This window comes from Balaenoptera borealis, assembly GCF_965194805.1.
Source record: "Balaenoptera borealis genome assembly, chromosome: X".
In the NCBI taxonomy this organism is placed as follows: domain Eukaryota; kingdom Metazoa; phylum Chordata; class Mammalia; order Artiodactyla; family Balaenopteridae; genus Balaenoptera; species Balaenoptera borealis.
Window position 1 is genome coordinate 51,576,085 of NC_138881.1, and position 13,288 is coordinate 51,589,372.

Sequence of the window (13,288 nt, forward strand, 5' to 3'; positions counted from 1 at the left end):
CAATAAATAAATAAATGAATAAATAAATAAATAAAATTAAAAAAAAAAAAACTACAATGAGGTACCTCTTCACACCAGTCAGAATGGCCATCATCAAAAAATCTACAAACAATAAATGCTGGAGGAGGTATGGAGAAAAGAGACCCTCTTGCACTGTTGGTGGGAATGTAAATTGATACAGCCAATATGGAGAACACTATGGAGGTTCCTTAAAAAACTAAAACTAGAACTACCATATGACCCACCAATCCCACTTCTGGGCCTATACCCTGAGAAAACCATACTTCAAAATGAGTCATGTACCACAATGTCCTTGCAGCACTACTTACAATAGCCAGGACATGGAAGCAACCTAAGTGTCCATCAGCAGATGAATGGATAAAGAAAATGTGGCACATATATACAACAGAATGTTACTCGGCCATAAAAAGAAACTAAATTGAGTTATTTGTATTGAGGTGGATGACCCTAGAGTCTGTCATACAGAGTGAAATAAGTCAGAAAGAGAAAAACAATTACCGTATGCTAACACATATATATAGAGAGAGAGTCTAAAAAAAAGTTTCTGAAGAACCTAGGGCAGGACAGAAATAAAGATGCAGATGTAGAGAATGGACTTGAGGACACGGGGATGGGGAAGGGTAAGCTGGGATGAAATGAGAGAGTGGCAATGACATATATACACTACCAGATGTAAAATAGATAGCTAGTGGGAAGCAGCTGCATAGCACAGGATGATCAGCTCGGTGCTTTGTGATCACCTAGAGGGGTGGGATAGGGAGGGTAGGAGGGAGGCACAAGAGGGAGGGGATATGGCGATATATGTATACGTATACCTGATTTACCTTGTTATACAACAAAACTAACCATTGTAAAGCAATTATACTCCAATAAAGATGTTAAAAAAGAAAATAAAAGAAACGAATGAAATAATGCAATTTGTAGCAACATGTATGGACCTGGAAATTATACTAAGCCAACTAAGTCACACAGAGAAAAACAAACGTCAGATGATATCACTTATATGCAGAATTTAAAAAATTGATACATATGAACTGATTTATGAAAGAGAAACAGACTCACAGACTTAGAGAACGAACTTATTGTTACTGGGGGGAAATCATTGGGGAGGGATAGATTGTGAGTGTGGAATTGACATGTACACCCTGCTATATTTGCAATAGATAACCAACAAGGATCTACTGTAGAGCACAGGGGTTGCTGCTCAGTATTGTGTAATAACCTAAAGGTGAAAAGAATTTTTTAAAAGAATATATACATGGGGAGCTTCAAGATGGCAGAAGAGTAAAAAGTGGAGATCATCTTCCACCCCACAAATACATCAGAAATACATTTACATGTGGAACAACTCTTACAGAACACCTACTGAACGCTGGCAGAAGAACTCAGACCTCCCAAAAGGCAAAAAACACCCCACGTACCTGGGTAGGGTAAAAGAAAAAAGAAAAAACAGAGACAAAGAATAGGGACGGGACCTACACCAGTGGGAGGGAGCTGTGAAGGAGGAAAGGTTTCCACACACTAGGAAGGCCATTCACAGGCAGAGATTGCTAGTGGCGGGTGGGGGGAGCTTCGGAGCCACGGAGGAGAATTCAGTAACAGGGGTGCAGAGGGCAAAGTGGAGAGATTCCTGCACAGAGGATCAGTGCAGACCAGCACTCACCAGCCCAAGAAGCTTCTCTGCTCACCCGCTGGGGCGGGTGGGGGCTGGGAGCTGAGGCTCGGGCTTCTGCCGGATCCCAGGGAGACGACTGGGGATGGCTGAGTGAACACAGCCTGAAAGGTCTACTGTGCCACAGCTAGCCGGGAGGGAGTCTGGGAAAAAGTCTGGAGCTGCTGAAGAGAAAAGAGACTTTTTCTTGCCTCTTTGTTTCCTGGTGCCTGAGAAGAGGGGATTAAGAATGCTGCTTAAAGGAGCTCCAGAGAAGGGCGTGAGCCATGGCTATCAGCACAGACCCCAGAGACGGACATGAGACACTAAGGCTGCTGCTGCCACCATCAAGAAGCCTGTGTGTAAGCACACGTCACTATCCACACCTCCCCTCCCGGTAGCCTGTGCAGCCCACCACTGCCAGGGTCCTATGATCCAGGGACAACTTCCCCGTGAGAATGCATGGCATGCCTCAGGCTGGTGCAATGTCACACGGGACTCTGCCACCACAGGTCGTCCCTTATCCATACCCCTCGCTTCCGCTGGCCTGAGTGAGCCAGAGCCCCTTAATCAGCTACTCCTTTAACCGCACCCTGTCTGAGCAAAGAACAGACGACCTCAGGCGACCTACATGCAGAGGCGGGTCCAAATCCAAAGCTGAATCCTGGGAGCTGTGTGAACAAAGAAGAGAAAGGGAAGTTTCTCTCAGGAGTCTCAGAAGCAGCAGATTAAATCTCCACAATCAACTTGAGGTACCCTGCATCTGTGGAATACCTCAATAGACAACGAATCATCCCTAAATTGAGTAGGTGGACTTTGGGAGCAATGATGTATATATATATTTCCCTTTTTCACTGTTTGTGAGTGTGTATGTGTATGCTTCTGTGTCTAATTTTGTCTGTATAGCTTTGCTTTTACCATCTGTCCTAGGATTCTGCCTGTCCGGTTTTTTTTTAATTAAAAATTTTTTTTCTTAATAATTATTTTTTATTTTAATAACTTTATTTTATTTTATTTAACTTTATTTATTTTACTTTATCTTCTTTCTTTCTTTTCTCCCTTTTATTCTGAGCTGTGTGGAGGACAGGCTCGTGGTGCTCCAGCCAGGCGTCAGTGCTGGGCCACTGAGGTGTGAGAGACAAGTTCAGGACACTGGTCCACAAGACACCTCCCAGCTCCACGTAATAAGAAATGGCAAAAATTTCCCAGAGATCTCCATCTCAACACCAAGACCCAGCTAAACTCAACGACCAGCAAGCTAGAGTGCAGGACACCCTATGCCAAACAACTAGCAAGACAGGAACACAACCCCATCCATTAGCACAGAGGCTGCCTAAAATCATAATAAGGACACAGACATCCCAAAACACGCCACCAGACAAGGACCTGCCCACCAGAAAGACAAGATCCAGCCTCATCCACCAGAACACAGGCACTAGACTCCTCCACCAGGAAGCCTACACAACCCACTGAACCAATCTTAGCCACTGGGAACAGACACCAAAAACAAGGGAAACTACGAAGCTGCAGCCTGTGAAAAAGAGATCCCAAACACAGTAAGTTAAGCAAAATGAGAAGACAGAGAAACACAGAAGATGAAGGAGCAAGGCAAAACCCCACCAGACCTAACAAATGAAGAGGAAATAGGCAGTCTACCTGAAAAAGAATTCAGAATAATGATATTAAAGATGATCCAAAATCTTGGAAATAGAATGGAGAAAATACAAGAAACGTTTAACAAGGAACTAAAAGAACTAAAGAACAAACAAACAGAGATGAACAACACAATAAATGAAATTAAAAATTCTCTAGAAGGAATCAATAGCAGAATAACTGAGGCAGAAGAACGGATAAGTGACCTAGAATATAAAAGAGTGGAAATAACTACTGCAGAGCAGAATAAAGAAAAAAGAATGAAAAGAATTGAGGACAGTCTCAGAGACTTCTGGGACAATATTAAATGCACCAACATTCGAATTATAGGGGTCCAAGAAGAAGAAGAGAAAAAGAAAGGGACTGAGAAAATATTTGAATAGATTACAGTTGAAAATTTCCCTAATATGGAAAGGAAATAGTTAATCAAGTCCAGGAATCACAGAGAGTCCCATACAGGATAAATCCAAGGAGAAACACGCCAAGACACATATTAATTAAACTTTCAAAAATTAAATACAAAGAACAAATATTAAAAGCAGCAAGGGAAAAACAACAAGTTACACATAAGGGAATCATCATAAGGTTAACAGCTGATCTTTCAATAGAAACTCTGCAAGCCATAAGGGTGTGGTAGGACATATTTAAATTGATGAAAGGGAAAAACTTACAACCAAGATTACTCTACCCAGCAAGGATCTCTTTCAGGTTTGATGGAGAAATTAAAAATTTTACAGACAAGAAAAGCTAAGATAATTCAGCACCACGAAACCAGCTTTACAACAAATGTTACAGGAACTTCTCTAGGCAGGATCTACAAGAGAAGGAAAAGACATACAATAATAAATCCAAAACAATTAAGAAAATGGTAATAGGAATGTACATATTAATAATAACCTTATATGTAAATGATTTAAATGCTCCAACCAGAAGACATACACTGGCTGAATGCATACAAAAGCAAGACACGTATATATGCTGTCTACAAGAGACCAAATTCAGACCTAGGGACACATACACACTGAAAGTGAGGGGATAGAAAAAGATATTCCAAGCAAATGGAAATCAAAAGAAAGCTGGAGTAGCAATTCTCATATCAGACAAAATAGACTTTGAAACAAAGACTATTACAAGAGACAATGAAGGACACTACATAATGATTAAGGGATCAATCCAAGAAGAAGATATAACAATTGTAAATATTTATGCAATCAAGATAGGAGCACCTCAATACATAAGGCAAATACTAACAGCCGTAAAAGGGGAAATCGACAGTAACACAGTCATAGTAGGGGACTTTAACAACCCACTTTCACCAATGGACAGATAACCCAAAATGAAAATAAATAAGGAAACACAAGCTTTAAATGATACATTAAACAAGATGGACTTAATTGATATTTATAGGACATTCCATCCAAAAACAACAGAATACACATTCTTCTCAAGTACTCATGGGATATTCCCCAGGATAGATCATATCTTGGGTCAAAAATGAAGCCTTGGTAAATTTAAGAAAATTGAAATCACATCAAGTATCTTTTCTGACCACAATGCTATGAGACTAGATATCAATTACAGGAAAAAAATATGTAAGAAATAAAAACACATGGAGACAAAACAAAACACTACTTAATAACCAGAGATCACTGAAGAAATCAAAGAGGAAATCTAAAAATACCTAGAAACAAATGACAATGAAAACTCGACTATCCAAAACCTATGGGATGCAGCAAAAGCAGTTCTAAGAGGGAAGTTACAGCTATAAAAGCCTACCTTAAGAAACAAGAAACATCTCAAATAAACAACCTAACCTTACTCCTAAAGCAATTAGAGAAAAAGAACAAAAAAATCCCAAAGTTAGCAGAAGGAAAGAAGTCATAAAGATCAGATCCGAAATAAATGGAAAAGAAATGATGGAACGATAACAAAGACCAATAAAACTAAAACCTGGTTCTTTGAGAATATAAACAAAATTGATAAACCATTAGCCAGACTTATCAAGAAAAAAAGGGAAAAGGCTCAAATCAATAGAATTAGAAATGAAAAAGGAGAATAACAACTGACACTGCAGAAATACAAAGAATCATGAGAGATTACTACAAGCAACTATATGCCAATAAAATGGACAACCTGGAAGAAATGGACAAATTCTTAGAAATGCACAACCTTCCGAGACTGAACCAGGAAGAAATACAAAATATGAACAGACCAATCACAAGCACTGAAATTGAAACTGTGATTAAAAATCTTCTGAGCAACAAAAGCCCAGGACCACAGGGCTTCACAGGCGAATTCTATCAAACATTTAGAGAAGAGGTAACACGTATCCTTCTCAAACTCTTCCAAAATATTGCAGAGGGAGGAACACTCCCAAACTCATTTTATGAAGCCACCATCACCCTGAAACCAAAACCAGACAAAGATGTCACAAAGAAAGAAAACTACAGGCCAATATCACTGATGAATATAGATGCAAAATTCCTCAACAAAATACTAGCAAACAGAATCCAACAGCACATTAAAAGGATCATACACCATGATCAAGTGGAGTTTATCCCAGGAATGCAAGGATTCTTCAACATACACAAATCAATCAACGTGATACACAATATTAACAAATTGAAGGAGAAAAACCATATGATAATCTCAATAGATGCAGAGAAAGCTTTTGACAAAATTCAATACCGATTTCTGATAAAAACCCTCCAGAAAGTAGTCATAGATGGAACTTTCCTCAACATAATAAGGGCCATATATGACAAACCCACAGCCAACCTCGTCCTCAATAGTGAAAAACTGAAACCATTTCCACTAAGATCAGGAACAAGACAAGGTTGCCCACACTCACCACTATTATTCAACATAGTTTTGGAAGTTTTAGCCACAGCAATCGGAGAAGAAAAAGAAATAAAAGGATTCCAAATTGGAAAAGAAGAAGTAAAGCTGTCACTGTTTGCAGATGACATGATACTATACACAGAGAATCCTAAAGATGCTACCAGAAATATGCTAGAGCTAATCAATGAATTTGGTAAAGTAGCAGGATACAAAATTAATGCACAGAAATCGCTTGCATTCCTATACACTAATGATGAAAAATCTGAAAGTGAAATTAACAAAACAATCGCATTTACCACTGCAACAAAAAGAATAATATATCTAGAATTAAGCCTACTTAAGGAGACAAAAGACCTGTATGCAGAAAACTATAAAACACTGACGAAAGTAATTAAAGATGATACAAGTAGATGGAGAGATATACCATGTTCTTGAATTGGAAGAAGGAACACTGCGAAAATGACTATACTACCCAAAGCAATCTACAGATTCAATGCAATCCTTATCAAACTACCAATGGCATTTTTCACAGAATTAGAACAAAAAATGTCACAATTTGTATGGAAACACAAAAGACTCCGAATAGTCAAAGAAATCTTGAGAAAGAACAACAGAGCTGGAGGAATCAGTCTCCCTGACTTCAGATTATACTACAAAGCTACAGTAATCAAGACAGTATGGTACTGGAACAAAAACAGGAATATAGATCAATGGAACAGGATAGAAAGCCCAGAGATAAACCCAAGCACATATGGTCATCTTATCTTTGATAAATGAGGCAAGAATATACAGTGGAGAAAAGGCAGCCTCTTCAATAAGTGGTGCTGGGAAAACTGGACAGCTACATGTAAAAGAATGAAATTAGAACACTCCCTAACACCATACACAAAAATAAACTCAAAATGGATTAAAGACCTAAATGGAAGGCCAGACACCATCAAACTCTTAGAGGAAAACATAGGCAGAACACTCTTTGACATAAATCACAGCAAGATCCTTTTTGACCCTACCTCATAGAGAAATGGAAATAAGAACACAAATAAACAAATGGGACCTAATGAAACTTAAAAGCTTTTGCACAGCAAAGGAAACCATAAACAAGACCAAAAGACAACCCTCAGAATGGGAGAAAATATTTGCAAATGAAGCAACTGACAAAGGATTAATCTCCAAATCATACAAGCAACTCATGCAGCTCAATATCAAAAAAACAAACAACCCAATCCAAAAATGGGCAAAAGACCTAAATAGACATTTCTCCAAAGAAGATATACTGATTGCCAACAAATATTCAAGAATGCTCAGCATCATTAATCATTAGAGAAATGCAAATCAAAACTACAATGAGATATCATCTCACACTGGCCAGAATGGCCATCATCAAAAAATCTAGAAACAATAAATGCAACAGAAACTAACACACCATTGTAAACCAATTATACTCCAATAAACATGTTAAAAAAACTAAAACAAAAAATCAATAAATGCTGGAGAGGGTGTGGAGAAAAGGGAACCCTCCTGCACTGTTGGTGGGAATGTAAATGATACAGCCACTATGGAGAACAGTATGGAGGTTCCTTAAAGAACTAAAAATAGAACTACCATGTGACCCAGCAATCCCACTACTGGGCATATACCCTGTTTAAACCATAATTCAAAAAGAGTCATGTACCAAAATGTTCATTGCAGCTCTATTTACAATAGCCAGGGCATGGAAGCAACCTAAGTGTTCATTGACAGATGAATGGATAAAGAAGATGTGGCACATATATACAATGGAATATTACCCAGACATAAAAAGGAATGAAACTTAGTTATTTGTAGTGAGGTGGATTGACCTAGAGACTGTCATACAGAATGAAGTAAGTCAGAATGAGAAAAACAAATACCGTATGCTAACACATATATATGGAATCTAAAAAAAGAAGAAAAACATGAAAATGGTTAGAAGAACCTAGAGGCAAGATGGGATTAAAGATGCAGACCTACTTGAGAATGGACTTGAGGATATGGGGAGGGGGAAGGGTAAGCTGGGACAAAGTGAGAGAGTGGCATGGACATATATACACTACCAAATGTAAAATAGATAGCTAGTGGGAAGCAGCCGCATAGCACAGAGAGATCAGCTTGGTGCTTTGTGACCACCTAGAGGAGTGGGCTAGGGAGGGTGGGAGGGAGGGAGATGCAAGAGGGAAGAGATATGGGGACATATGTATGTGTATAACTGATTCACTTTGTTATAAAGAAGAAACTGTCACACCATTGTAACTCAATTATACTGTAATATATTCAGTATATTTAAAAATATATATATATATGAATAACTGAGTCACTTTGCTATACACCTGAAACTAACACAACATTTTTACTCAATTATACTCCAGTGTAAAATAGAAATTAAAAACCATATTCCAGAGCACACTGTTCTTATTAACAAGGCCTGCCCTTGAGAGAAACTAGTTGACCAGAGCCTAACTGACATGGGAGAAGGTAAATACCAAACTCAAGCTTACTCTACCCAGCATCTCCTACTGAAGGAGTGTGGCTGCAGGAAACTGAGAAACACTTGTGACATTCACAGTCCAGAGGCATAGGCTCACTAAATCAGTCAAACCAATTCACAGAATGCTTCCCCTCCCACCTTACCACCACATTACTAGAGGATCTGTTTAGAGCAGTTCCTTTTACCTGGTATATCATATCCAGCTATCAAGAGAAAAGTACAAGGTATACTAACAGGCAAAAACACAATTTGAAATGATAGAGCAAATATCGCAACCAGACATCCAGTGATGTTGGAATTATGAGCTAAGGGCTATAATGGGTAAAGTAGACTGCACACAAGAACAAATTAGCAACATAAGCAGAGGGAAATCATACTGCAAAAGAAAAAAGAGCAAAAAGAAATTCTAGAGATCAAAAACATTGTACAAGTGATGAAGAATGCCTTTGATGGGAATAAGGCACCTATTACTAATAACTGTAGACTGGACATGACCGAAGAAAGACTTTCTGAGTTTGAGATTATATAAATAGAAACCACTAAAACTGAAAAGCAAAGAGAACAAAGACTTAAAAAACAGAATTGAATGTCTAAGGACTGTGGGACAACTACAGAAGTTTTAACGTAACTGTGAATATCAGGAGAAGAAAAAGAGAAAAGAAGAGAAATATTTGAAACAATAGTAATTCAGAATTTCCCCACAGTAATATCAAACACCAAGTCACAGATAGACAAAGCTCAGAGACCACCAAGCAGGATAAATACCAAAAAAAGAAAAGAAAAGAAAAATAAGTAACACTCAGGCATAGCACTCTCAAACTGCAGAAAGTTAAAGAGGAAGAAAAAGTCCTAAAAGATTTCAGAGTGGGAGAGTAGAAGCACCTTCCCTAGAGAGGGACAAAGTTAAGAATTACATCTGAATTTTCCTCAGAAACCATGCAAGCAAGAACGACTGGAGGTAAATACTTATTGAGATAAGAAATCACCAATCTAGAATTCCATACCCAGTGAAATTATCCTCCAAGAGTGAAGCAGAAATGAAGACTTTCTCAAATAAAAATTGAGGGAATTTGTTGCCAGTCGACCTTTCTTGCAAGAAATGTTAAATTTCTCTGAAAAGAAGGAAAATAGCATAGGCTAGAAACTTGGAATTACATAAAGAATGGAAGAGTATTGAAGAAATAATATGTGAAGGAAAATAAAAACTTTTATTTTTATTATTCTTTAAATTATTAATTGATATTGTTGGTTAACAATATATGTCAGATGTACAACTTAGTGATGCACAATTTTTTAAAGATTATAATACACTTACTATCAAATATCAGCTATATTCTCAGTGATGTACAATATATTCTTGAAACTTATTTTGCATATAGTATTTTGCATCTCTTAATTACCTAACTCTATTGGGGCCCTCTCCACTTCCCTCTCTCTACTGGTAACCACTAGTTTTTTCTCTATATATGTGAGTCTGTTTCCTTTTGTTACATTCACTAATTTGTTGTTGTTGTTTTTAGATTCCACATATAAGTGATATCATACAGTATTTTCCTTTTTTTGGATATATACCCAGGAGTGGAATAGCTGTATCATATGGTAGTTCTATTTTTAGTTTTTTGAGGAAACTCCATAATGTTTTCCAAAGGGGCTGCACCAGTTTACATTCCCACCAACAGTGTTCAAGGTTTCCATTTTCTCTACATCTGCACCAACATTTGTTATTTGTGGTCTTTTTGATGATAGGCATTCTTACAGGTCTGAAGTGATATCTCATTGTGATTTTGATTTGCACTCTTTTGATGATTAAAATTTTTGAGCATTTTTTCATGTACCAGTTGGACATGTTTACGTCTTCTTTGGAAAAAAATGTCTATTCAGGATGTCTGCCCATTCATTAATAGGGTTGTTTGGGGATTTTTGATATTGAGTTGTATTAGCTATTAATATATTTTGGATATTAACCCCTTATTGGTCATATCATTTGCAAAGATATTCTCCATTATGTAGGTTGCTTTCTCATTTCAACTATAGTTTCCTTTGATGTGCAAAAGCTTTTAAGTTTAATTAGGTCCCATTTCTTTATTTTACTTTTGTTTCCTTTGCTTTAGAAGACAAATCAAAAAATGATATTACTAATTAATTTTATCAAAGAGTGTTCTGGCTATGTTTTGGTCTAGGAATTTTATGATTTCTGGTTTTACATTTAGGTCCTTAATACATTTTGAGTTCATTTTTGTATATGATGTTAGCAAATGTTCTAAATTCATTCTTTTACATACAACTATTCAGTTTTCCAAGTACCACTTATTGAAGAAACCATCTTTTATCCATTGTATATTCTTGCCTCTGTTGTCATAGATTAATTGACCATAATTTTGTGGGTTTATTTCTAGGCTCTCTATTTTATTCCATTGATCTATGTGTCCCTTTTTTTGCCAGTACCATACTGTTTTGGTGACTTTGTAGTATAGTCTGAAGTCAGGGAGAGTGATAGCTCCAGCTCTGTTCTTCATTTTTAAGATTGTTTTGGCGATTTAGGGTCTTTTGTGTTTCCATAAAATGTTTACATTTTTTGTTCTAGTTTTGTAAAAGAAAAAAAATGCCCTTTGTATTTTCATAGGGATTGCATTGAATCTGTAGATTGCCTTGGGTAGCATGGTCATTTTAACAATACTAATTCTTTCTATCCATGAACATGGTATATCTTTCCACCTGTTTGTGTCATCTTCAATTTCTTTCATCAGTATCATAGTTTTCGGATTACAGGTCTTTTACTTCCTGAGGTAGGTTTGAATTTTCTCAAAAGCTTTTTCTGCACCTGTTGAGCTGATCATATGTGTTTTAGTCTTCAATTTGTTAATGCAAGGTATCATGTTAATTGAGTCACAGATATTGAAAAATTTTTGACTCCCTGGGATTAATCCCACTTGATAATGATAAATGACCCTTTTAATGTACTGTTGCATTCCATTTGCTAATATTTTGATGAGGGGTTTTATATGTATATTCATTAGTGATATTGACCTGTAATTTCCCTTTTTATATGTCTTTGTCTAGTTTTGGTATGAGTGTGATGCTGGCTTTGTAGAGTGAGTTCAGAAGTGTTTCTCCCTCTGCAATTTTTTTGGTATAATTTGAGAAGGATAGGTGTTAACTCTTCTTTATATGTTTGGTAGAATCCCTCTGTGAAGCCATCTGGTCCTGGACATTTGTTTCTTGGAATTTTTATATTTACTGTTAAATTTCATTACTGGTAATTGGTCTGTTCATTTTCTATTTCTTCCTGGTTCAGTCTTGGGAGATAGTACATTTCTAGGAATTTGTCCATTTCTTCAATGTTGTCCATTTTATTGGCATATAATTCTTCATAGCTGTCTCTTATGATCTCTTATATTTCTGTGGTGTAGTTTATAACTTCTCCTTTTGCATTTCTGATTTTATTGATTTGGGCCTTCTCTCTTTTTTTCTTGATGGGTCTGGCTGAAAACTTATCAAGTTTGTTTACCTTTTCAAATAAACAGCTCTTTGTTTCATTGATCTTTTCTATTGTTTGGACTCTATTTTATTTGTTCCTGTTCTGATCTTTGATTTCTTTCCTTCTGCTAACTTTGGGTTTTGTTTGTTCTTCTTTTTATAGTTCCTTTATTTTTAAATTAGGTTTTGTGTTTGACATTTTTCCTGTTTCCTGAGGTAGGTTTATATCACTATAAACTCCCCTCTTAGAATTGTTTTTGTTGTTTCCCATAGAATTTGGATTGTTGTATTTTCATTTTCATTTGCCTCTAGGTATTTTTTATTTCTCTTTTGGTTTCTTCAGTGATCCACTGATTGTTTAGGAGCGTAGTGTTTAATCTCCACATGTTTGTGTTTTTTGCAGTTTTTTTCTTGTTGATTATTTCTAGTCTCACAGCATCGTGGTCGAAAAAGATGCTTGATGAAATTTCAGTTTTCTTAAATTTACTAAGGCTTGTTTTGTGTTCTAGCATGTGGTCTATGCCAGATAAAATTCCATGTGTACTTGAAAAGAATGTGTGTTCTGCTGCTTTTGGATGGCATGTTCTATATATATATCTATTAAGTCAATGTGTTCTAGTGTGTCATTTAAGGCCAGTGTTTCCTTATTGATTTTCTGTCTGGATGATCTGTCTACTGATGTATGTAGGGTGTTAAATACCCCTACTCTTATTGTGTTATGGTCCAGTTCTCCCTTTATGCCTGTTAATATTTATGCCTGTTAATATTTGCTTTATGTATATAGGTGTTCCTATGTTGGGTGCATATATATTCACAATTGTTTTATTTTCAAGGATTGATCCCTTGAACATTATGTAATGTGCTTCCTTGTCACTGAAATCAGTCTTTGTTTTAAAATCTTTTTGTCTGATATCAATATTGCTACCCCAGCTTTCTTTTGATTTCCATTTGCATGGAAAACCCTTTCCCATCCCCATACTTTCAGTTTGTGTGTGTCCTTAGATGTGTGGTGAGTCTCATAGGCAGCATATATACAGATCTTGTTTTTTACTCATTTAGCTACTCTACGACTTTTGATTGGAGCATTCAGTCCATTTACATTTAAAGTAATTATTGAGAGAATGTAGTTATTACCATTTTAA